Raw genomic sequence first — 26,144 nt, forward strand, 5'->3', positions numbered from 1 at the left:
TATAAAAACATGTGCAACATGTAACGAATGCAAATACAATAGAAAACCGATCAAAAAACAAATCCAAGAAACGCCTTTACCAACACGACCGTTTCAAATTGTACACATCGACATCCTCTTCCTAGAAAAAAATTATTTCTTGACTTGCGTTGATAAATTCTCTAAGTTCGCACAGGTTAAGAAAATCGAATCAAGGGCAACAGTTGATGTGTTACCCGTTTTGAAGGAAATGCTGCTTAAATATGAACCTCCCGATACCATCGTCATGGACGGAGAAAAATCGTTCAATTCAGGAGAGATAACAAGCTTCTTTAACACATTAAACATTACTCCCTATGTTACTCCTACTGGCCACAGCGAAGTTAACGGAATCGTAGAAAGGTTTCATTCAACATTCCTGGAAATGTATCGTGTAACTAAAACAGACAATCAATTAAAGAAATTAATTGATCTCGTTGATCTTACTGTGCATAAATATAATAATTCTATCCATTCGGTTACAAAATTTAAACCTTTCGAAATTATTAATCCTTCAGAGAAAAGTACCGCTATTATTTTACAAGTACAAAAAAATTTGCGTCTAAAACAGGAAAAAGATTTGCATTTCTTTAACAAAAATAAAGTAGAAATTCCGATACCGGATTCAGCATTAGCTTTCGTGAAAACAAAAAGAAGAATGAAACAAGTCAAACCCTTTAGACCAATCAATATTAAAAAGGTAAACAAAACAACCGTTACCACTAAAGACGAAAAAAGGATTCATCAAAATGATCTTAAAATAATTAATGTCTAATACCCTGTTATGTTACAGGATAGTTTTGGCAGTATGGACACAGAATATTTCAATACTAAGTCTAGAAAAAATACCACTACTGGCCTTCGATAGAGGTGTAGCTAGGATATCAACAGGTAACAATTATTATATTCACCATTTTCAAGTAACCGATATCAAAAATCAAGTGGAATTATTGCATGCCGAGTTCGATAAAGTAATGGAAACCCAATATACCCATATTATTAAGAACGAATTTGATCAAATTACAAGCCAACTCAACACCATCTTATCCAACCGTCAAAAACGATGGGACACAATAGGAACGGTCTGGAAATTTGTCGCAGGAAATCCAGACGCTAATGATCTAAGATTAATTAATAGTACCTTAAACAAATTGATCATAAACAATAATGAACAAGTGAAAATAAATGAAGGTTTGGCGACTCGGTTGAATGATAGTCTAGCGAAAATAAGAGAAGCTATTACCATATTTAACAGTTCTTCCATGGAGCTTTACTCCATAAACATTTTCTTAAACTTGAAACACTTATCAGAAAGGATAAAAATCATTATCGACAGCATAACTTTGGCAAAATTGGGAGTAACCAATGTACAGCTCCTTAACAAAAAGGAAATAGACATAATAGTAGCAGACATTAAGCGGAATAATCTTCCAATACATACAATCATAGAATCCCTTTCTTATACTACAACAAAAGCTGCTATTAGCAATTCAGAGCTAGTTTTAATAATTACTGTCCCTAGGCTGGAAGATAAGATTTATAAGAAAATTCAAGTTTACCCTGTCACAAATAGCAATAGAAGTATTCATGTACCCAATCCCTATTTCCTATCCTATCAACACTATATTTATACCGTACCGACATTGCGAAAAGCCATATATCAACCTGAGGACCTGCAGGAAGAAGAATCATCATGCGTTGCAGCGATTTTGAACCAAGAACAATCAGAATGTGATATGGTTTATCAACCAACAATAGCAGAAGTTGTGTGTCCGGATGCGACACATCTATTGATAAACACTGGTACTACGTTCATCATAACAACCAACTGCGGCTTGAAAGAACGAGTATTCAACGGACCGCTATTGATAACATACGCTTCTTGTACGATTCTAATGAACGGGAAGGAAATTTCGAATAATCGCACCGATTTACCAGGATCACTGATACATCTTCCACTATACGGTGTACAGATTCAGCCAAAAAGCAACATCACGAATTTGAGTTTGGATAATTTAAATGATCTACACGTTGAAATGCGAAAAGAAATGGACGCAATTAAACTAGAGTCAAACAGTTTTACGTGGACATGGAAGTGGTCACCTCCCTTCTTCATTGCGTTACCATTCATCATTTTCATCGGTTGCCTCATCGTTCTACAGCTGAAAAAGAAATCTAGTCGAATCGAAGTTCAAGTTACCAGCCCAACAGAAGCAGCAAACTCCGAAAATATTCGAAGTTTTCAACCACCCACAATCCAAGATCTCTTTCGTACGGAGCCTCAAGACTAAGAGGGGGCAAGTTAAGAGTCAACGTCATCGTCAGCAATATCGATGTCAGCAACATCGATGTCCGTTGCTGTTTCCGACCGCATGCAAATGCACGGACAGCATAAAACCGATTAGCAACAAAATTGCTATTCGGCAGAACTAGTGCATCGATACAATTCTGACGTCGTCGCAGTTCGGTACACCTCCGTTCCCTCCCTTCCTCCATCCACCCAATTATTGGCTGTAAAGGCAATAAACCAACATTCAGTAATCGGCACTCGACGCGTTAACAATTATTTCATCCGCTCATCATTCGTCCGAAACTTAACTCGAGCAAGCTAAAACCGTTAAACAAAAATTTGAAAATTTGATATTTGAATTTGAAAAAGTGGTTTAGGGTTCATAAAAAAGTGAAAAAAATCCTAAATCTAAGATGGTGGTCGATGACCCCTGATGGTGGTAGGACCTTCGGTTTATTCTACAATATCCTAGAATATGATAGACGAAAGAATACAAAAAAGAGGGAAGGAATAAAAGACTAGATCTAAGTGAATTTCAAGTGCCGGAAGAGAAATTAGAAATACATGGTCGTGGAATGCGCAACAGCAGGGAAAAGTTTAGCAACATATAACCCATTTCCAATATGAATGACCAATATGAAATAAAAAAAATACAAACCATAAATCGTGTTACCATGCGCGAGGCTAGAAGAATGCGTAGGAAAGTAGCACCAACGGTACCCTGAATTTACACGAACATTCTGTTTTCCGATTCTGTAATCGCAGAATCATACCAAACCGGCACTAATAATTTTTTTACAGATTTTCGAACTGATATCACCAATTTGACAAGGTATCCTGCGTCGGGGAATATTATTCACACCAAATGATTTTCGACACCGTTGTTGCACCTGTACGAACCGATGTAGGATTTCGAGCTAGGGAATGTCCGGGTCATCACCAACTATGGCGCTCACCCTTAGAGGACTTACCGGGGTTCAACATAGTGGAGAACGTGCCAACGAGCGATCGCCTACATTCATGCGATCTTGGGGTGACCCGTCGACACCTACTACGTTTTTTTGAAAACATGGTTCCCGGTTTTCCTAACATGTCTTCTGCAGCAAAACAATGGATATCGAAATTCCTTACCACCGTGAAATTTCCCTCTGAGATTAATCGCAAAAGAGGGTTGGATGTGATACGGTTTTGGAAGGGTTCGGAATTTCGATCGTACCTTCATTACGTCAGTCCAGTGCTGATAGAGGAATTTTTAAGCGAGAAAGCATATAGTCACTTCTTGCTTTATTTTTGAGCTTTGACTATATTTTCGTCCTCATTTCATCGCAACCATTGGGGACGTGCAGCTGAATTTATGAACACTTTTGTTCAGCAGTATGGGGAGATTTAAGGTCGTCAGAACGTTACGAGTAACGTACATAACCTCCAGCACATTGTTCAGGACGTTTTGAAGTACGGACCACTAAACGGGTTTTCTACGTACTGTTTTGAACATCTCCTGCAAATTATTAAGAAGTCGGTTCGATCAGGCTTTCGGTGTAGGATTCAAGCTGCAGCACGTTCAGAAGAACGATCTGCATTGCGGGTGGCAAGTAGTAGCACGAACAGTCGCTATCCGCACTTGACCACAAACGGGAAAGGCATTTTTTTGGCCTCCGATTTTGCTCTACGACCATTGCCTAGTGACGAATGGATTTTGACGAAGGGCAACAGAATAGTAAAATTTTTGAGTGGCATTCAAAGAAATGACAATTTTACGATACAAGGAAAACAGTATGAATACAATTTACATTTATTTTTTACATTTATTCGTTTTAGCGAGGATGATCCGGAGTCGATTTTTTCGTCATCGGACATACTCATGTACAAAATACCGGCGTGTTACATACAACAGTGTTCTTTCCTCTGTTGCATACACTTCGATTCGATTAAGTAAAAATAAACGAGTTACAACGAGCTATTGAAAGGAACCTTCACTAGTATACAAATTTATCTCTTTTTAGGTAGCTGGTAGTGTGGTGCTTCCAGCAAAGCTGGCCTTCCCTTCTGGAAGGTGTGTCACTATGAAGGTTCGTTCCTCGATAAAAAAAACGATAGTATTTGAGGTAAGTGAAACTAAATGTTACCCTAAAAAGCTATTGCTTTCACGTAGTTATTCTATTTTAATTTCCCTTTTGATTTGTAACACAGTTTAGCTAGAAATTAAATTTGGTATCAACTTCCATTCATTAAATTGCATGTAAAATTATATTTATACAGTAATTTATAATACATAATATGACTAATATGAAGTAGTATCAATTAACTCCTTGTTTTAATAAGTTCAGGTTTTGTAAACCGAACAAAAAACCAACAATTCAATGTAACGATAACAATGACAAAACAGTAAATAATTCATTCAGGAACTTTGCTTACACGTATGTGACTAATTTTTTTTAAAGCTTTTAATCACCCGCTTGTCGATATTTACGCAACTTTTTGCGTTATATAACTTAGTTTTAAAAAACCTTTGGACATCTTCGCTCGCAACCTTGAATCCGGCGTCTTCGCCAATCTCTTTACACAGTCGCAAAAGATGAGTGTTTTCATCGATCCTGACCTTTGTTCCTTGTTTAGCTTGCCCTCGCCAGCTGCATTGCACTACTAATTCTCTCTTAAAAAGTTTGACGAAAGCGTCATGCATGAGATTCTTTGCTAACTTCTTTCCGGCACTTTGGGTATCAGAAAGTTGGTGAAAATATGGTTCTTCCTGCAGCTGCTCATTAAACCGTTTTAGTTGATCTGCGGATGCAATAATTGGAATTTCAACTGATGATGTGTGTATAGATATTTGCTGCTCCTTTGTATTCACAGATTTCCTTTTATGGTCAGTGCAATAACTTAGCTCAGGCCATAAAAGCGACATCGACTTCATCATCACTCCGGACATTCCTTCGATTCTCGATATTCCATCCAGAACCTTGCTGTTAACTTTTGCACTCTCTGGGATTGGATCAGGTGTTGCTGTAGCAGTGGTGGAAAGTGGTGTACTGCATGATGCCGGGGGCGCGACCTTTGCTGAAGTAATCAGGGAAGTATTACTGATGATAAGCTTTGGTCTGTAGAGTTTTCCGGGTTTTAAAATAGCTGGATTGTTCATATCTTCCTCTACAGAAGAGTGTGGTGCTGCAGAAACTAGATGATTGGCTGGATGGTTGCCTGATGGTATAGTACTGCAAGATGCCTGGGACGGAACAGTGCTGCAAGTTTTCATCGTAAGTGCTGGTCGGTAAATTTTATGTCGTTTGATAATCACAGGATGTTTGCTTATGCTTTGTGTCACAGGAGGGAGTGGTGCCGGTGCTGCAGCCGATGATAATTTGGTTCCGATGGTTCTGGATTGTACTATACTGCTGGTAGTGGAAGCTTTTACTATAGGTGCTGGTCGGTGTAGAGTTCATTTGCAGAGTAGTGCAGAGTAGTATTTATGACCGGGTAGTGGTGCGATTTGGTGCGATTTGCCCGAGTTGTATGCGCAAACTGTTGATGAGATGATAGAAAAAGTTAGTTGACAAATAGTAGCAAATGTAGTTGCAGTTATTTTTGATAAAAAGTTTTGTCAAAAATAATACAATCTTTGTGTAATATAATTGTGAAAATGGGACCAAAAACCATAAACAGTTAGTAGCCTGCAGAGATAACAGTGTGAAACCATAAGTTTAACCACATTTTCTGTCCTGACAGTCATTTGAAGAACGCCTGGAAAAATGCCCCACATCTGCACGTGTCAGTGTCAGTACGTGCTGCTCCGGAAGTAGCACCAGCACCTAATTTTCAGGTCGCTATCGGTGCTAGAGCTATGAAGCTGAAGCCAAACCTCTGGTGCGATAAATCGAAACTTCCTCGAACAAATGTTGGCTTGTTCGCAAGCTATCCGCCGGGATGTGCGTACCGGGTGCGTTCCAAATGTTGGAACATGCTGTGCAATCCGGGTGTCTCGTCACTCCTTCCCGAACTGCACATCAAGTGTTCTAATTTACTCCTCAAAAAAGGAAGTGTGGTAGAATTGAACACTAATTAAACTGCATCAGCCGAAGGATAATGAGGACAACGTCTAAGTAGATTCATTCCCGCGCCCTTTCAAAACAGCCAAACATTGCGAAGCTGGAATTCTGGAATCGTTGAAAATCGCTAGCTTGATGGGGCTAGGTGAGGGATGTAGAGTATTGCCGATGCTATCGACAGATTTCCTTCGCTATAGCGGCCGCACAAAACGTTCCAGGGCATAATGCAGCACCACCCGCCTAATACAAATGTAATTGGTTTGCTAACGGATATGAAAGGCAAACAGGGCAAACTCTAAGGACTGGAGATGAACGTAAAACCAACTCTTTGAAAGCGAGATGTAAACTGGGGACTTGGGGGATAAAGGATTAGCTTGGATGGATCGGCAGCAGTTCAATTGTAACCGTCACCGGGCAAACTAATAAATGCACGAAGCACCTGTATGTTGAAATATACAATATTTTCTGGTTCATAATTAAATACAGAGAACACTACAACATACATTGCGAATTTCGATTTATTAACTACCAAACATTTATACATCGCGGATTTGAGCAAAACAGATTTAGCAGGTTTCGGAAATGATGGACGCTTCCCCTTATGGCTCTGTCAATTGGTCAATTTTGCTTGATGTAGCACCATCGTTCTCGTTTTTGGAGCAGTGGTAGTGCCGGTATCGCTGAAAGAGGAAACCATTGCGTATGTTAGTTGTGTGGTCGCCAGTGAAACAAGCGTCCACGGATGCCTTACGCCATTCTTTTGTCTAAACGCCAAGCATCTTCCGAGGGGATTAGAATGCAACGTGCACCACGGACATGGAAAGCGTAATTGTTTTTTGCAGACTATACACGGTAAATAATCTACATTTTCTGCAGGGAGTAATGAAAAGAGGAAGAAACGCGTAAGAAGAAAATGCTGATACCTGCAAAATTGACACACTTTTCATGCACTTACTCTTCCATTGATCCACAATTCCGAGATTCTGCATTGTACCGTTGGTATTGGTCTACTTTGAAAAGGAAATGCACGAAAGCTAAAGACGCAACACCACGCAATTTCGAAAAATTCCTACAAACTGCTCCAGTCGATACTTCGATGTGATTTGAAAAGCACAAAGCGGTTGACGCGTCACGATCCTTCAATAGTGACATTTGACAGCCGACAGTCTCCAGTGACTTCAAAGAGCGAGCAAGCTAAAACCGTTAAACAAAAATTTGAAAATTTGATATTTGAATTTGAAAAAGTGGTTTAGGGTTCATAAAAAAGTGAAAAAAATCCTAAATCTAAGATGGTGGTCGATGACCCCTGATGGTGGTAGGACCTTCGGTTTATTCTACAATATCCTAGAATATGATAGACGAAAGAATACAAAAAAGAGGGAAGGAATAAAAGACTAGATCTAAGTGAATTTCAAGTGCCGGAAGAGAAATTAGAAATACATGGTCGTGGAATGCGCAACAGCAGGGAAAAGTTTAGCAACATATAACCCATTTCCAATATGAATGACCAATATGAAATAAAAAAAATACAAACCATAAATCGTGTTACCATGCGCGAGGCTAGAAGAATGCGTAGGAAAGTAGCACCAACGGTACCCTGAATTTACACGAACATTCTGTTTTCCGATTCTGTAATCGCAGAATCATACCAAACCGGCACTAATAATTTTTTTACAGATTTTCGAACTGATATCACCAATTTGACAAGGTATCCTGCGTCGGGGAATATTATTCACACCAAATGATTTTCGACACCGTTGTTGCACCTGTACGAACCGATGTAGGATTTCGAGCTAGGGAATGTCCGGGTCATCACCAACTATGGCGCTCACCCTTAGAGGACTTACCGGGGTTCAACATAGTGGAGAACGTGCCAACGAGCGATCGCCTACATTCATGCGATCTTGGGGTGACCCGTCGACACCTACTACGTTTTTTTGAAAACATGGTTCCCGGTTTTCCTAACATGTCTTCTGCAGCAAAACAATGGATATCGAAATTCCTTACCACCGTGAAATTTCGCTCTGAGATTAATCGCAAAAGAGGGTTGGATGTGATACGGTTTTGGAAGGGTTCGGAATTTCGATCGTACCTTCATTTCGTCAGTCCAGTGCTGATAGAGGAATTTTTAAGCGAGAAAGCATATAGTCACTTCTTGCTTTATTTTTGAGCTTTGACTATATTTTCGTCCTCATTTCATCGCAACCATTGGGGACGTGCAGCTGAATTTATGAACACTTTTGTTCAGCAGTATGGGGAGATTTAAGGTCGTCAGAACGTTACGAGTAACGTACATAACCTCCAGCACATTGTTCAGGACGTTTTGAAGTACGGACCACTAAACGGGTTTTCTACGTACTGTTTTGAACATCTCCTGCAAATTATTAAGAAGTCGGTTCGATCAGGCTTTCGGTGTAGGATTCAAGCTGCAGCACGTTCAGAAGAACGATCTGCATTGCGGGTGGCAAGTAGTAGCACGAACAATCGCTATCCGCACTTGACCACAAACGGGAAAGGCATTTTTTTGGCCTCCGATTTTGCTCTACGACCATTGCCTAGTGACGAATGGATTTTGACGAAGGGCAACAGAATAGTAAAATTTTTGAGTGGCATTCAAAGAAATGACAATTTTACGATACAAGGAAAACAGTATGAATACAATTTACATTTATTTTTTACATTTATTCGTTTTAGCGAGGATGATCCGGAGTCGATTTTTTCGTCATCGGACATACTCATGTACAAAATACCGGCGTGTTACATACAACAGTGTTCTTTCCTCTGTTGCATACACTTCGATTCGATTAAGTAAAAATAAACGAGTTACAACGAGCTATTGAAAGGAACCTTCACTAGTATACAAATTTATCTCTTTTTAGGTAGCTGGTAGTGTGGTGCTTCCAGCAAAGCTGGCCTTCCCTTCTGGAAGGTGTGTCACTATGAAGGTTCGTTCCTCGATAAAAAAAACGATAGTATTTGAGGTAAGTGAAACTAAATGTTACCCTAAAAAGCTATTGCTTTCACGTAGTTATTCTATTTTAATTTCCCTTTTGATTTGTAACACAGTTTAGCTAGAAATTAAATTTGGTATCAACTTCCATTCATTAAATTGCATGTAAAATTATATTTATACAGTAATTTATAATACATAACATGACTAATATAAAGTAGTATCAATTAACTCCTTGTTTCAGGTTCAGGTTCAGGTTTTGTAAACCGAACAAAAAACCAACAATTCAATGTAACGATAACAATGACAAAAAAGTAAATAATTCATTCAGGAACTTTGTTTACACGTATGTGACTAACTTTTTTTAAGCTTTTAATCACCCCCTTGTTGATATTTACGCAACTTTTCGCGTTATATAACTTAGTTTTAAAAAACCTTTCGACATCTTCGCTCGCAACCTTGAATCCGGCGTCTTCGCCAATCTCTTTACACAGTCGCAAAAGATGAGTGTTTTCATCGATCCTGACCTTTGTTCCTTGTTTAGCTTGCCCTCGCCAGCTGCATTGCACTACTAATTCTCTCTTAAAAAGTTTGACGAAAGCGTCATGCATGAGATTCTTTGCTAACTTCTTTCCGGCACTTTGGGTATCAGAAAGTTGGTGAAAATATGGTTCTTCCTGCAGCTGCTCATTGAACCGTTTTAGTTGATCTTCGGATGCAATAATTGGAATTTCAACTGATGATGTGTGTATAGATATTTGCTGCTCCTTTGTATTCACAGATTTCCTTTTATGGTCAGTGCAATAACTTAGCTCAGGCCATAAAAGCGACATCGACTTCATCATCACTCCGGACATTCCTTCGATTCTCGATATTCCATCCAGAACCTTGCTGTTAACTTTTGCACTCTCTGGGATTGGATCAGGTGTTGCTGTAGCAGTGGTGGAAAGTGGTGTACTGCATGATGCCGGGGGCGCGACCTTTGCTGAAGTAATCAGGGAAGTATTACTGATGATAAGCTTTGGTCTGTAGAGTTTTCCGGGTTTTAAAATAGCTGGATTGTTCATATCTTCCTCTACAGAAGAGTGTGGTGCTGCAGAAACTAGATGGTTGGCTGGATGGTTGCCTGATGGTATAGTACTGCAAGATGCCTGGGACGGAACAGTGCTGCAAGTTTTCATCGTAAGTGCTGGTCGGTAAATTTTATGTCGTTTGATAATCACAGGATGTTTGCTTATGCTTTGTGTCACAGGAGGGAGTGGTGCCGGTGCTGCAGCCGATGATAATTTGGTTCCGATGGTTCTGGATTGTACTATACTGCTGGTAGTGGAAGCTTTTACTATAGGTGCTGGTCGGTGTAGAGTTCATTTGCAGAGTAGTGCAGAGTAGTATTTATGACCGGGTAGTGGTGCGATTTGGTGCGATTTGCCCGAGTTGTATGCGCAAACTGTTGATGAGATGATAGAAAAAGTTAGTTGACAAATAGTAGCAAATGTAGTTGCAGTTATTTTTGACAAAACTTTTTATCAAAAATAATACAATCTTTGTGTAATATAATTGTGAAAATGGGACCAAAAACCATAAACAGTTAGTAGCCTGCAGAGATAACAGTGTGAAACCATAAGTTTAACCACATTTTCTGTCCTGACAGTCATTTGAAGAACGCCTGGAAAAATGCCCCACATCTGCACGTGTCAGTGTCAGTACGTGCTGCTCCGGAAGTAGCACCAGCACCTAATTTTCAGGTCGCTATCGGTGCTAGAGCTATGAAGCTGAAGCCAAACCTCTGGTGCGATAAATCGAAACTTCCTCGAACAAATGTTGGCTTGTTCGCAAGCTATCCGCCGGGATGTGCGTACCGGGTGCGTTCCAAATGTTGGAACATGCTGTGCAATCCGGGTGTCTCGTCACTCCTTCCCGAACTGCACATCAAGTGTTCTAATTTACTCCTCAAAAAAGGAAGTGTGGTAGAATTGAACACTAATTAAACTGCATCAGCCGAAGGATAATGAGGACAACGTCTAAGTAGATTCATTCCCGCGCCCTTTCAAAACAGCCAAACATTGCGAAGCTGGAATTCTGGAATCGTTGAAAATCGCTAGCTTGATGGGGCTAGGTGAGGGATGTAGAGTATTGCCGATGCTATGGACAGATTTCCTTCGCTATAGCGGCCGCACAAAACGTTCCAGGGCATAATGCAGCACCACCCGCCTAATACAAATGTAATTGGTTTGCTAACGGATATGAAAGGCAAACAGGGCAAACTCTAAGGACTGGAGATGAACGTAAAACCAACTCTTTGAAAGCGAGATGTAAACTGGGGACTTGGGGGATAAAGGATTAGCTTGGATGGATCGGCAGCAGTTCAATTGTAACCGTCACCGGGCAAACTAATAAATGCACGAAGCACCTGTATGTTGAAATATACAATATTTTCTGGTTCATAATTAAATACAGAGAACACTACAACATACATTGCGAATTTCGATTTATTAACTACCAAACATTTATACATCGCGGATTTGAGCAAAACAGATTTAGCAGGTTTCGGAAATGATGGACGCTTCCCCTTATGGCTCTGTCAATTGGTCAATTTTGCTTGATGTAGCACCATCGTTCTCGTTTTTGGAGCAGTGGTAGTGCCGGTATCGCTGAAAGAGGAAACCATTGCGTATGTTAGTTGTGTGGTCGCCAGTGAAACAAGCGTCCACGGATGCCTTACGCCATTCTTTTGTCTAAACGCCAAGCATCTTCCGAGGGGATTAGAATGCAACGTGCACCACGGACATGGAAAGCGTAATTGTTTTTTGCAGACTATACACGGTAAATAATCTACATTTTCTGCAGGGAGTAATGAAAAGAGGAAGAAACGCGTAAGAAGAAAATGCTGATACCTGCAAAATTGACACACTTTTCATGCACTTACTCTTCCATTGATCCACAATTCCGAGATTCTGCATTGTACCGTTGGTATTGGTCTACTTTGAAAAGGAAATGCACGAAAGCTAAAGACGCAACACCACGCAATTTCGGAAAATTCCTACAAACTGCTCCAGTCGATACTTCGATGTGATTTGAAAAGCACAAAGCGGTTGACGCGTCACGATCCTTCAATAGTGACATTTGACAGCCGACAGTCTCCAGTGACTTCAAAGAGCGAGCAAGCTAAAACCGTTAAACAAAAATTTGAAAATTTGATATTTAAATTTGAAAAAGTGGTTTAGGGTTCATAAAAAAGTGAAAAAAATCATAAATCTAAGATGGTGGTCGATGACCCCTGATGGTGGTAGGACCTTCGGTTTATTCTACAATATCCTAGAATATGATAGACGAAAGAATACAAAAAAGAGGGAAGGAATAAAAGACTAGATCTAAGTGAATTTCAAGTGCCGGAAGAGAAATTAGAAATACATGGTCGTGGAATGCGCAACAGCAGGGAAAAGTTTAGCAACATATAACCCATTTCCAATATGAATGACCAATATGAAATAAAAAAAAATACAAACCATAAATCGTGTTACCATGCGCGAGGCTAGAAGAATGCGTAGGAAAGTAGCACCAACGGTACCCTGAATTTACACGAACATTCTGTTTTCCGATTCTGTAATCGCAGAATCATACCAAACCGGCACTAATAATTTTTTTACAGATTTTCGAACTGATATCACCAATTTGACAAGGTATCCTGCGTCGGGGAATATTATTCACACCAAATGATTTTCGACACCGTTGTTGCACCTGTACGAACCGATGTAGGATTTCGAGCTAGGGAATGTCCGGGTCATCACCAACTATGGCGCTCACCCTTAGAGGACTTACCGGGGTTCAACATAGTGGAGAACGTGCCAACGAGCGATCGCCTACATTCATGCGATCTTGGGGTGACCCGTCGACACCTACTACGTTTTTTTGAAAACATGGTTCCCGGTTTTCCTAACATGTCTTCTGCAGCAAAACAATGGATATCGAAATTCCTTACCACCGTGAAATTTCGCTCTGAGATTAATCGCAAAAGAGGGTTGGATGTGATACGGTTTTGGAAGGGTTCGGAATTTCGATCGTACCTTCATTTCGTCAGTCCAGTGCTGATAGAGGAATTTTTAAGCGAGAAAGCATATAGTCACTTCTTGCTTTATTTTTGAGCTTTGACTATATTTTCGTCCTCATTTCATCGCAACCATTGGGGACGTGCAGCTGAATTTATGAACACTTTTGTTCAGCAGTATGGGGAGATTTAAGGTCGTCAGAACGTTACGAGTAACGTACATAACCTCCAGCACATTGTTCAGGACGTTTTGAAGTACGGACCACTAAACGGGTTTTCTACGTACTGTTTTGAACATCTCCTGCAAATTATTAAGAAGTCGGTTCGATCAGGCTTTCGGTGTAGGATTCAAGCTGCAGCACGTTCAGAAGAACGATCTGCATTGCGGGTGGCAAGTAGTAGCACGAACAATCGCTATCCGCACTTGACCACAAACGGGAAAGGCATTTTTTTGGCCTCCGATTTTGCTCTACGACCATTGCCTAGTGACGAATGGATTTTGACGAAGGGCAACAGAATAGTAAAATTTTTGAGTGGCATTCAAAGAAATGACAATTTTACGATACAAGGAAAACAGTATGAATACAATTTACATTTATTTTTTACATTTATTCGTTTTAGCGAGGATGATCCGGAGTCGATTTTTTCGTCATCGGACATACTCATGTACAAAATACCGGCGTGTTACATACAACAGTGTTCTTTCCTCTGTTGCATACACTTCGATTCGATTAAGTAAAAATAAACGAGTTACAACGAGCTATTGAAAGGAACCTTCACTAGTATACAAATTTATCTCTTTTTAGGTAGCTGGTAGTGTGGTGCTTCCAGCAAAGCTGGCCTTCCCTTCTGGAAGGTGTGTCACTATGAAGGTTCGTTCCTCGATAAAAAAACGATAGTATTTGAGGTAAGTGAAACTAAATGTTACCCTAAAAAGCTATTGCTTTCACGTAGTTATTCTATTTTAATTTCCCTTTTGATTTGTAACACAGTTTAGCTAGAAATTAAATTTGGTATCAACTTCCATTCATTAAATTGCATGTAAAATTATATTTATACAGTAATTTATAATACATAACATGACTAATATGAAGTAGTATCAATTAACTCCTTGTTTTAATAAGTTCAGGTTTTGTAAACCGAACAAAAAACCAACAATTCAATGTAACGATAACAATGACAAAAAAGTAAATAATTCATTCAGGAACTTTGCTTACACGTATGTGACTAATTTTTTTTAAAGCTTTTAATCACCCGCTTGTCGATATTTACGCAACTTTTTGCGTTATATAACTTAGTTTTAAAAAACCTTTGGACATCTTCGCTCGCAACCTTGAATCCGGCGTCTTCGCCAATCTCTTTACACAGTCGCAAAAGATGAGTGTTTTCATCGATCCTGACCTTTGTTCCTTGTTTAGCTTGCCCTCGCCAGCTGCATTGCACTACTAATTCTCTCTTAAAAAGTTTGACGAAAGCGTCATGCATGAGATTCTTTGCTAACTTCTTTCCGGCACTTTGGGTATCAGAAAGTTGGTGAAAATATGGTTCTTCCTGCAGCTGCTCATTGAACCGTTTTAGTTGATCTTCGGATGCAATAATTGGAATTTCAACTGATGATGTGTGTATAGATATTTGCTGCTCCTTTGTATTCACAGATTTCCTTTTATGGTCAGTGCAATAACTTAGCTCAGGCCATAAAAGCGACATCGACTTCATCATCACTCCGGACATTCCTTCGATTCTCGATATTCCATCCAGAACCTTGCTGTTAACTTTTGCACTCTCTGGGATTGGATCAGGTGTTGCTGTAGCAGTGGTGGAAAGTGGTGTACTGCATGATGCCGGGGGCGCGACCTTTGCTGAAGTAATCAGGGAAGTATTACTGATGATAAGCTTTGGTCTGTAGAGTTTTTCGGGTTTTAAAATAGCTGGATTGTTCATATCTTCCTCTACAGAAGAGTGTGGTGCTGCAGAAACTAGATGATTGGCTGGATGGTTGCCTGATGGTATAGTACTGCAAGATGCCTGGGACGGAACAGTGCTGCAAGTTTTCATCGTAAGTGCTGGTCGGTAAATTTTATGTCGTTTGATAATCACAGGATGTTTGCTTATGCTTTGTGTCACAGGAGGGAGTGGTGCCGGTGCTGCAGCCGATGATAATTTGGTTCCGATGGTTCTGGATTGTACTATACTGCTGGTAGTGGAAGCTTTTACTATAGGTGCTGGTCGGTGTAGAGTTCATTTGCAGAGTAGTGCAGAGTAGTATTTATGACCGGGTAGTGGTGCGATTTGGTGCGATTTGCCCGAGTTGTATGCGCAAACTGTTGATGAGATGATAGAAAAAGTTAGTTGACAAATAGTAGCAAATGTAGTTGCAGTTATTTTTGACAAAACTTTTTATCAAAAATAATACAATCTTTGTGTAATATAATTGTGAAAATGGGACCAAAAACCATAAACAGTTAGTAGCCTGCAGAGATAACAGTGTGAAACCATAAGTTTAACCACATTTTCTGTCCTGACAGTCATTTGAAGAACGCCTGGAAAAATGCCCCACATCTGCACGTGTCAGTGTCAGTACGTGCTGCTCCGGAAGTAGCACCAGCACCTAATTTTCAGGTCGCTATCGGTGCTAGAGCTATGAAGCTGAAGCCAAACCTCTGGTGCGATAAATCGAAACTTCCTCGAACAAATGTTGGCTTGTTCGCAAGCTATCCGCCGGGATGTGCGTACCGGGTGCGTTCCAAATGTTGGAACATGCTGTGCAATCCGGGTGTCTCGTCACTCCTTCCCGAACTGCACATCAAGTGTTCTAATTTACTCCTCAAAAAAGGAAGTGTGGTAGAATTGAACACTAATTAAACTGCATCAGCCGAAGGATAATGAGGACAACGTCTAAGTAGATTCATTCCCGCGCCCTTTCAAAACAGCCAAACATTGCGAAGCTGGAATTCTGGAATCGTTGAAAATCGCTAGCTTGATGGGGCTAGGTGAGGGATAACGAGTATTGCCGATGCTATCGACAGATTTCCTTCGCTATAGCGGCCGCACAAAACGTTCCAGGGCATAATGCAGCACCACCCGCCTAATACAAATGTAATTGGTTTGCTAACGGATATGAAAGGCAAACAGGGCAAACTCTAAGGACTGGAGATGAACGTAAAACCAACTCTTTGAAAGCGAGATGTAAACTGGGGACTTGGGGGATAAAGGATTAGCTTGGATGGATGGGCAGCAGTTCAATTGTAATCGTCACCGGGCAAACTAATAAATGTACGAAGCACCTGTATGTTGAAATATACAATATTTTCTGGTTCATAATTAAATACAGAGAACACTACAACATACATTGCGAATTTCGATTTATTAACTACCAAACATTTATACATCGCGGATTTGAGCAAAACAGATTTAGCGGGTTTCGGAAATGATGGACGCTTCCCCTTATGGCTCTGTCAATTGGTCAATTTTGCTTGATGTAGCACCATCGTTCTCGTTTTTGGAGCAGTGGTAGTGCCGGTATCGCTGAAAGAGGAAACCATTGCGTATGTTAGTTGTGTGGTCGCCAGTGAAACAAGTGTCCACGGATGCCTTACGCCATTCTTTTGTCTAAACGCCAAGCATCTTCCGAGGGGATTAGAATGCAACGTGCACCACGGACATGGAAAGCGTAATTGTTTTTTGCAGACTATACACGGTAAATAATCTACATTTTCTGCAGGGAGTAATGAAAAGAGGAAGAAACGCGTAAGAAGAAAATGCTGATACCTGCAAAATTGACACACTTTTCATGCACTTACTCTTCCACTGATCCACAATTCCGAGATTCTGCATTGTACCGTTGGTATTGGTCTACTTTGAAAAGGAAATGCACGAAAGCTAAAGACGCAACACCACGCAATTTCGGAAAATTCCTACAAACTGCTCCAGTCGATACTTCGATGTGATTTGAAAAGCACAAAGCGGTTGACGCGTCACGATCCTTCAATAGTGACATTTGACAGCCGACAGTCTCCAGTGACTTCAAAGAGCGAGCAAGCTAAAACCGTTAAACAAAAATTTGAAAATTTGATATTTGAATTTGAAAAAAGTGGTTTAGGGTTCATAAAAAAGTGAAAAAAATCCTAAATCTAAGATGGAGGTCGATGACCCCTGATGGTGGTAGGACCTTCGGTTTATTCTACAATATCCTAGAATATGATAGATGAAAGAATACAAAAAAGAGGGAAGGAATAAAAGACTAGATCTAAGTGAATTTCAAGTGCCGGAAGAGAAATACATGGTCGTGGAATGCACAACAGCAGGGAAAAGTTTAGCAACATATGTATAACCCATTTCCAATATGAATGACCAATATGAAATAAAAAAAATACAAACCATAAATCGTTTTACCATGCGCGAGGCTAGAAGAATGCGTTGGAAAGTAGCACCAACGGTACCCTGAATTTACACGAACATTCTGTTTTCCGATTCTGTAATCGCAGAATCATACCAAACCGGCACTAATAATTTTTTTACAGATTTTCGAACTGATATCACCAATTTGACAAGGTATCCTGCGTCGGGGAATATTATTCACACCAAATGATTTTCGACACCGTTGTTGCACCTGTACGAACCGATGTAGGATTTCGAGCTAGGGAATGTCCGGGTCATCACCAACTATGGCGCTCACCCTTAGAGGACTTACCGGGGTTCAACATAGTGGAGAACGTGCCAACGAGCGATCGCCTACATTCATGCGATCTTGGGGTGACCCGTCGACACCTACTACGTTTTTTTGAAAACATGTATCCCGGTTTTCCTAACATGTCTTCTGCAGCAAAACAATGGATATCGAAATTCCTTACCACCGTGAAATTTCCCTCTGAGATTAATCACAAAAGAGGGTTGGATGTGATACGGTTTTGGAAGGGTTCGGAATTTCGATCGTACCTTCATTACGTCAGTCCAGTGCTGATAGAGGAATTTTTAAGCGAGAAAGCATATAGTCACTTCTTGCTTTATTTTTGAGCTTTGACTATATTTTCGTCCTCATTTCATCGCAAGCATTGGAGACGTGCAGCTGAATTTATGAACACTTTTGTTCAGCAGTATGTGGAGATTTAAGGTCGTCAGAATGTTACGAGTAACGTACACAACCTCCAGCACATTGTTCAGGACGTTTTGAAGTACGGACCATTAAACGGGTTTTCTACGTACTGTTTTGAAAATCACCTGCAAATTATTAAGAAGCCGGTTCGATCAGGCTTTCGATGTGGGATTCAAGCTGCAGCACGTTCAGAAGAACGATCTGCATTGGGGGTGGCAAGTAGTAGCACGAACAGTCGCTATCCGCACTTGACCACAAACGGGAAAGGCATTTTTTTGGCCTCCGATTTTGCTCTACGACCATTGCCTAGTGACGAATGGATTTTGACGAAGGGCAACAGAATAGTAAAATTTTTGAGTGGCATTCAAAGAAATGACAATTTTACGGTACAAGGAAAACAGTATGAATACAATTTACATTTATTTTTTACATTTATTCGTTTTAGCGAGGATGATCCGGAGTCGATTTTTTCGTCATCGGACATACTCATGTACAAAATACCGGCGTGTTACATACAACAGTGTTCTTTCCTCTGTTGCATACACTTCGATTCGATTAAGTAAAAATAAACGAGTTACAACGAGCTATTGAAAGGAACCTTCACTAGTATACAAATTTATCTCTTTTTAGGTAGCTGGTAGTGTGGTGCTTCCAGCAAAGCTGGCCTTCCCTTCTGGAAGGTGTGTCACTATGAAGGTTCGTTCCTCGATAAAAAAACGATAGTATTTGAGGTAAGTGAAACTAAATGTTACCCTAAAAAGCTATTGCTTTCACGTAGTTATTCTATTTTAATTTCCCTTTTGATTTGTAACACAGTTTAGCTAGAAATTAAATTTGGTATCAACTTCCATTCATTAAATTGCATGTAAAATTATATTTATACAGTAATTTATAATACATAACATGACTAATATAAAGTAGTATCAATTAACTCTTTGTTTCAGGTTCAGGTTCAGGTTTTGTAAACCGAACAAAAAACCAACAATTCAATGTAACGATACAATGACAAAACAGTAAATAATTCATTCAGGAACTTTGTTTACACGTATGTGACTAATTTTTTTTAAGCTTTTAATCACCCGCTTGTTGATATTTACGCAACTTTTCGCGTTATATAACTTAGTTTTAAAAAACCTTTCGACATCTTCGCTCGCAACCTTGAATCCGGCGTCTTCGCCAATCTCTTTACACAGTCGCAAAAGATGAGTGTTTTCATCGATCCTGACATTTGTTCCTTGTTTAGCTTGCCCTCGCCAGCTGCATTGCACTACTAATTCTCTCTTAAAAAGTTTGACGAAAGCTTCATGCATGAGATTCTTTGCTAACTTCTTTCCGGCACTTTGGGTATCAGAAAGTTGGTGAAAATATGGTTCTTCCTGCAGCTGCTCATTAAACCGTTTTAGTTGATCTTCGGATGCAATAATTGGAATTTCAACTGATGATGTGTGTATAGATATTTGCTGCTCCTTTGTATTCACAGATTTCCTTTTATGGTCAGTGCAATAACTTAGCTCAGGCCATAAAAGCGACATCGACTTCATCATCACTCCGGACATTCCTTCGATTCTCGATATTCCATCCAGAACCTTGCTGTTAACTTTTGCACTCTCTGGGATTGGATCAGGTGTTGCTGTAGCAGTGGTGGAAAGTGGTGTACTGCATGATGCCGGGGGCGCGACCTTTGCTGAAGTAATCAGGGAAGTATTACTGATGATAAGCTTTGGTCTGTAGAGTTTTCCGGGTTTTAAAATAGCTGGATTGTTCATATCTTCCTCTACAGAAGAGTGTGGTGCTGCAGAAACTAGATGATTGGCTGGATGGTTGCCTGATGGTATAGTACTGCAAGATGCCTGGGACGGAACAGTGCTGCAAGTTTTCATCGTAAGTGCTGGTCGGTAAATTTTATGTCGTTTGATAATCACAGGATGTTTGCTTATGCTTTGTGTCACAGGAGGGAGTGGTGCCGGTGCTGCAGCCGATGATAATTTGGTTCCGATGGTTCTGGATGGTACTATACTGCTGGTAGTGGAAGCTTTTACTATAGGTGCTGGTCGGTGTAGAGTTCATTTGCAGAGTAGTACAGAGTAGTATTTACGACCGAGTAGTGGTGCGATTTGGTGCGATTTGCCCGAGTTGTATGCGCAAACTGTTGATGAGATGATAGAAAAAGTTAGTTGACAAATAGTAGCAAATGTAGTTGCAGTTATTTTTGACAAAACTTTTTATCAAAAATAATACAATCTTTGTGTAATATAATTGTGAAAATGGGACCAAAAACCATAAACAGTTAGTAGCCTGCAGAGATAACAGTGTGAAACCATAAGTTTAACCACATTTTCTGTCCTGACAGTCATTTGAAGAACGCCTGGAAAAATGCCCCACATCTGCACGTGTCAGTGTCAGTACGTGCTGCTCCGGAAGTAGCACCAGCACCTAATTTTCAGGTCGCTATCGGTGCTAGAGCTATGAAGCTGAAGCCAAACCTCTGGTGCGATAAATCGAAACTTCCTCGAACAAATGTTGGCTTGTTCGCAAGCTATCCGCCGGGATGTGCGTACCGGGTGCGTTCCAAATGTTGGAACATGCTGTGCAATCCGGGTGTCTCGTCACTCCTTCCCGAACTGCACATCAAGTGTCCTAATTTACTCCTCAAAAAAGGAAGTGTGGTAGAATTGAACACTAATTAAACTGCATCAGCCGAAGGATAATGAGGACAACGTCTAAGTAGATTCATTCCCGCGCCCTTTCAAAACAGCCAAACATTGCGAAGCTGGAATTCTGGAATCGTTGAAAATCGCTAGCTTGATGGGGCTAGGTGAGGGATGTAGAGTATTGCCGATGCTATCGACAGATTTCCTTCGCTATAGCGGCCGCACAAAACGTTCCAGGGCATAATGCAGCACCACCCGCCTAATACAAATGTAATTGGTTTGCTAACGGATATGAAAGGCAAACAGGGCAAACTCTAAGGACTGGAGATGAACGTAAAACCAACTCTTTGAAAGCGAGATGTAAACTGGGGACTTGGGGGATAAAGGATTAGCTTGGATGGATGGGCAGCAGTTCAATTGTAATCGTCACCGGGCAAACTAATAAATGCACGAAGCACCTGTATGTTGAAATATACAATATTTTCTGGTTCATAATTAAATACAGAGAACACTACAACATACATTGCGAATTTCGATTTATTAACTACCAAACATTTATACATCGCGGATTTGAGCAAAACAGATTTAGCGGGTTTCGGAAATGATGGACGCTTCCCCTTATGGCTCTGTCAATTGGTCAATTTTGCTTGATGTAGCACCATCGTTTTCGTTTTTGGAGCAGTGGTAGTGCCGGTATCGCTGAAAGAGGAAACCATTGCGTATGTTAGTTGTGTGGTCGCCAGTGAAACAAGTGTCCACGGATGCCTTACGCCATTCTTTTGTCTAAACGCCAAGCATCTTCCGAGGGGATTAGAATGCAACGTGCACCACGGACATGGAAAGCGTAATTGTTTTTTGCAGACTATACACGGTAAATAATCTACATTTTCTGCAGGGAGTAATGAAAAGAGGAAGAAACGCGTAAGAAGAAAATGCTGATACCTGCAAAATTGACACACTTTTCATGCACTTACTCTTCCATTGATCCACAATTCCGAGATTCTGCATTGTACCGTTGGTATTGGTCTACTTTGAAAAGGAAATGCACGAAAGCTAAAGACGCAACACCACGCAATTTCGGAAAATTCCTACAAACTGCTCCAGTCGATACTTCGATGTGATTTGAAAAGCACAAAGCGGTTGACGCGTCACGATCCTTCAATAGTGACATTTGACAGCCGACAGTCTCCAGTGACTTCAAAGAGCGAGCAAGCTAAAACCGTTAACACGGTGTGTGCCATGTCTATCATTTTTGATAGACAGTGAGGTTTCCTGGGGGGCCATGTCTATCATTTTTGATAGACAGTGAGGTTTCCTGGGGGGCCATGTCTATCATTTTTGATAGACAGTAGTCGTCATTTTCAAACTGTTATTTCTCCGCGGTGGCTGCACTTTTCTACTTACAACCTTCGGCAAATATTAAGATAAGACTTTTATGAAACTAATTACATAGTTGGTTTTCGCAAATCTTCGGTCCATCAATTTATAAAAGTATATTTTTGGGATGCCTTTTTTCGAAAAATCTTAACGTTTTGTTCATATTGCTATCTCTTATGTCGCGCCGTTTGATCGTCTGCAGTGCGAGTGAGACAAATATATGCTTGAACAACAGACGATGGAACAGCGCTTCACAAGAGATAGCAATATGAACAAAACGTCAGAATTTTCGAAAAAAGGCATCCCAAAAATATACTTTTATAAATTAATTTACTAAGGGTTTCCGAAAACCAATTATATGATTAGGTTCATTAAAGTCTAATCTGCATATTTGCCGAAGGTTTTTTCTATAAATGTTTTATCTCCGCGGAGAAATAACAGTTTGAAATTTACATTTCCTGCGGGGCCATGTCTATCAAAAATGATAGACAGTCAATTTGTAAACAAAAACGCCGTGGCCTGCTAGGAAACATCACCAAAATAAGCGTGGCACACAACGTGTTAAACAAAAATTTGAAAATTTGATATTTGAATTTGAAAAAAGTGGTTTAGGGTTCATAAAAAAGTGAAAAAAATCCTAAATCTAAGATGGAGGTCGATGACCCCTGATGGTGGTAGGACCTTCGGTTTATTCTACAATATCCTAGAATATGATAGACGAAAGAATACAAAAAAGAGGGAAGGAATAAAAGACTAGATCTAAGTGAATTTCAAGTGCCGGAAGAGAAATACATGGTCGTGGAATGCACAACAGCAGGGAAAAGTTTAGCAACATATTAATAACCCATTTCCAATATGAATGACCAATATGAAATAAAAAAAATACAAAGCATAAATCGTTTTACCATGCGCGAGGCTAGAAGAATGCGTTGGAAAGTAGCACCAACGGTACCCTGAATTTACACGAACATTCTGTTTTCCGATTCTGTAATCGCAGAATCATACCAAACCGGCACTAATAATTTTTTTACAGATTTTCGAACTGATATCACCAATTTGACAAGGTATCCTGCGTCGGGGAATATTATTCACACCAAATGATTTTCGACACCGTTGTTGCACCCGTACGAACCGATGTAGGATTTCGAGCTAGGGAATGTCCGGTTCATCACCAACTATGGCGCTCACCCTTAGAGGACTTACCGGGGTTCAACATAGTGGAGAACGTGCCAACGAGTGATCGCCTACATACATGCGATCTTGGGGTGACCCGTCGACACCTACTACGTTTTTTTGAAAACATGTATCCCGGTTTTCCTAACATGTCTTCTGCAGCAAAACAATGGATATCGAAATTCCTTACCACCGTGCAACTTCCCTCTGAGATTAATCGCAAAAAAAGGGTTGGATGTGATACGGTTTTGGAAGGGTTCGGAATTTCGATCGTACCTTCATTACGTCAGTCCAGTGCTGATAGAGGAATTTTTAAGCAAGAAAGCATATAGTCACTTCTTGCTTTATTTTTGAGCTTTGACTATATTTTCGTCCTCATTTCATCGCAACCATTGGGGACGTGCAGCTGAATTTATGAACACTTTTGTTCAGCAGTATGTGGAGATTTAAGGTCGTCAGAATGTTACGAGTAACGTACATAACCTCCAGCACATTGTTCAGGACGTTTTGAAGTACGGACCACTAAACGGGTTTTCTACGTACTGTTTTGAAAATCACCTGCAAATTATTAAGAAGCCGGTTCGATCAGGCTTTCGGTGTGATATTCAAGCTGCAGCACGTTCAGAAGAACGATCTGCATTGGGGGTGGTAAGTAGTAGCACGAACAGTCGCTATCCGCACTTGACCACGAACGGGAAAGGCATTTTTTTGGCCTCCGATTTTGCTCTACGACCATTGCCTAGCGACGAATGGATTTTGACGAAGGGCAACAGAATAGTAAAATTTTTGAGTGGCATTCAAAGAAATGACAATTTTACGATACAAGGAAAACAGTATGAATACAATTTACATTTATTTTTTACATTTATTCGTTTTAGCGAGGATGATCCGGAGTCGATTTTTTCGTCATCGGACATACTCATGTACAAAATACCGGCGTGTTACATACAACAGTGTTCTTTCCTCTGTTGCATACACTTCGATTCGATTAAGTAAAAATAAACGAGTTACAACGAGCTATTGAAAGGAACCTTCACTAGTATACAAATTTATCTCTTTTTAGGTAGCTGGTAGTGTGGTGCTTCCAGCAAAGCTGGCCTTCCCTTCTGGAAGGTGTGTCACTATGAAGGTTCGTTCCTCGATAAAAAAACGATAGTATTTGAGGTAAGTGAAACTAAATGTTACACTAAAAAGCTATTGCTTTCACGTAGTTATTCTATTTTAATTTCCCTTTTGATTTGTAACACAGTTTAGCTAGAAATTAAATTTGGTATCAACTTCCATTCATTAAATTGCATGTAAAATTATATTTATACAGTAATTTATAATACATAACATGACTAATATGAAGTAGTATCAATTAACTCCTTGTTTCAGGTTCAGGTTCAGGTTTTGTAAACCGAACAAAAAACCAACAATTCAATGTAACGATAACAATGACAAAACAGTAAATAATTCATTCAGGAACTTTGTTTACACGTATGTGACTAATTTTTTTTAAGCTTTTAATCACCCCCTTGTTGATATTTACGCAACTTTTCGCGTTATATAACTTAGTTTTAAAAAAAACCTTTCGACATCTTCGCTCGCAACCTTGAATCCGGCGTCTTCGCCAATCTCTACACAGTCGCAAAAGATGAGTGTTTTCATCGATCCTGACCTTTGTTCCTTGTTTAGCTTGCCCTCGCCAGCTGCATTGCACTACTAATTCTCTCTTAAAAAGTTTGACGAAAGCTTCATGCATGAGATTCTTTGCTAACTTCTTTCCGGCACTTTGGGTATCAGAAAGTTGGTGAAAATATGGTTCTTCCTGCAGCTGCTCATTAAACCGTTTTAGTTGATCTTCGGATGCAATAATTGGAATTTCAATTGATGATGTGTGTATTGATATTTGCTGCTCCTTTGTATTCACAGATTTCCTTTTATGGTCAGTGCAATAACTTAGCTCAGGCCATAAAAGCGACATCGACTTCATCATCACTCCGGACATTCCTTCGATTCTCGATATTCCATCCAGAACCTTGCTGTTAACTTTTGCACTCTCTGGGATTGGATCAGGTGTTGCTGTAGCGGTGGTGGAAAGTGGTGTACTGCATGATGCCAGGGGTGCGACCTTTGCTGAAGTAATCAGGGAAGTATTACTGATGATAAGCTTTGGTCTGTAGAGTTTTCCGGGTTTTAAAATAGCTGGATTGTTCATATCTTCCTCTACAGAAGAGTGTAGTGCTGCAGAAACTAGATGATTGGCTGGATGGTTGCCTGATGGTATAGTACTGCAAGATGCCTGGGACGGAACAGTGCTGCAAATTTTCATCGTAAGTGCTGGTCGGTAAATTTTATGTCGTTTGATAATCACAGGATGTTTGCTTATGCTTTGTGTTACAGGAGGGAGTGGTGCCGGTGCTGCTACCGATGATAATTTGGTTCCGATGGTTCTGGATGGTACTATACTGCTGGTAGTGGAAGCTTTTACTATAGGTGCTGGTCGGTGTAGAGTTCATTTGC

At 40.2% G+C, this 26,144-nt stretch overlaps 1 protein-coding gene across 3 annotated transcripts in view; it reads right to left on the reverse strand.

Annotated features, from left to right (window-relative positions):
• LOC125775122 (uncharacterized) overlaps positions 1-26,144 on the reverse strand; it is a 75,742-nt gene that overhangs the window by 24,600 nt on the left and 24,998 nt on the right. The window contains exon 3 of one of the 3 annotated variants that reach the window (XM_049445645.1): positions 22,858-23,746. The exons of the other annotated variants lie outside the window; for them this stretch is intronic. The gene's annotated coding sequence lies outside the window, so the exon portion shown is untranslated. Of the gene's footprint in view, positions 1-22,857; positions 23,747-26,144 lie in introns of those variants that run through there. 3 annotated transcript variants of the gene reach the window in all.

The sequence above is a fragment of the Anopheles funestus genome, chromosome X, assembly GCF_943734845.2.
Source record: "Anopheles funestus chromosome X, idAnoFuneDA-416_04, whole genome shotgun sequence".
Lineage (NCBI taxonomy): Eukaryota > Metazoa > Arthropoda > Insecta > Diptera > Culicidae > Anopheles > Anopheles funestus.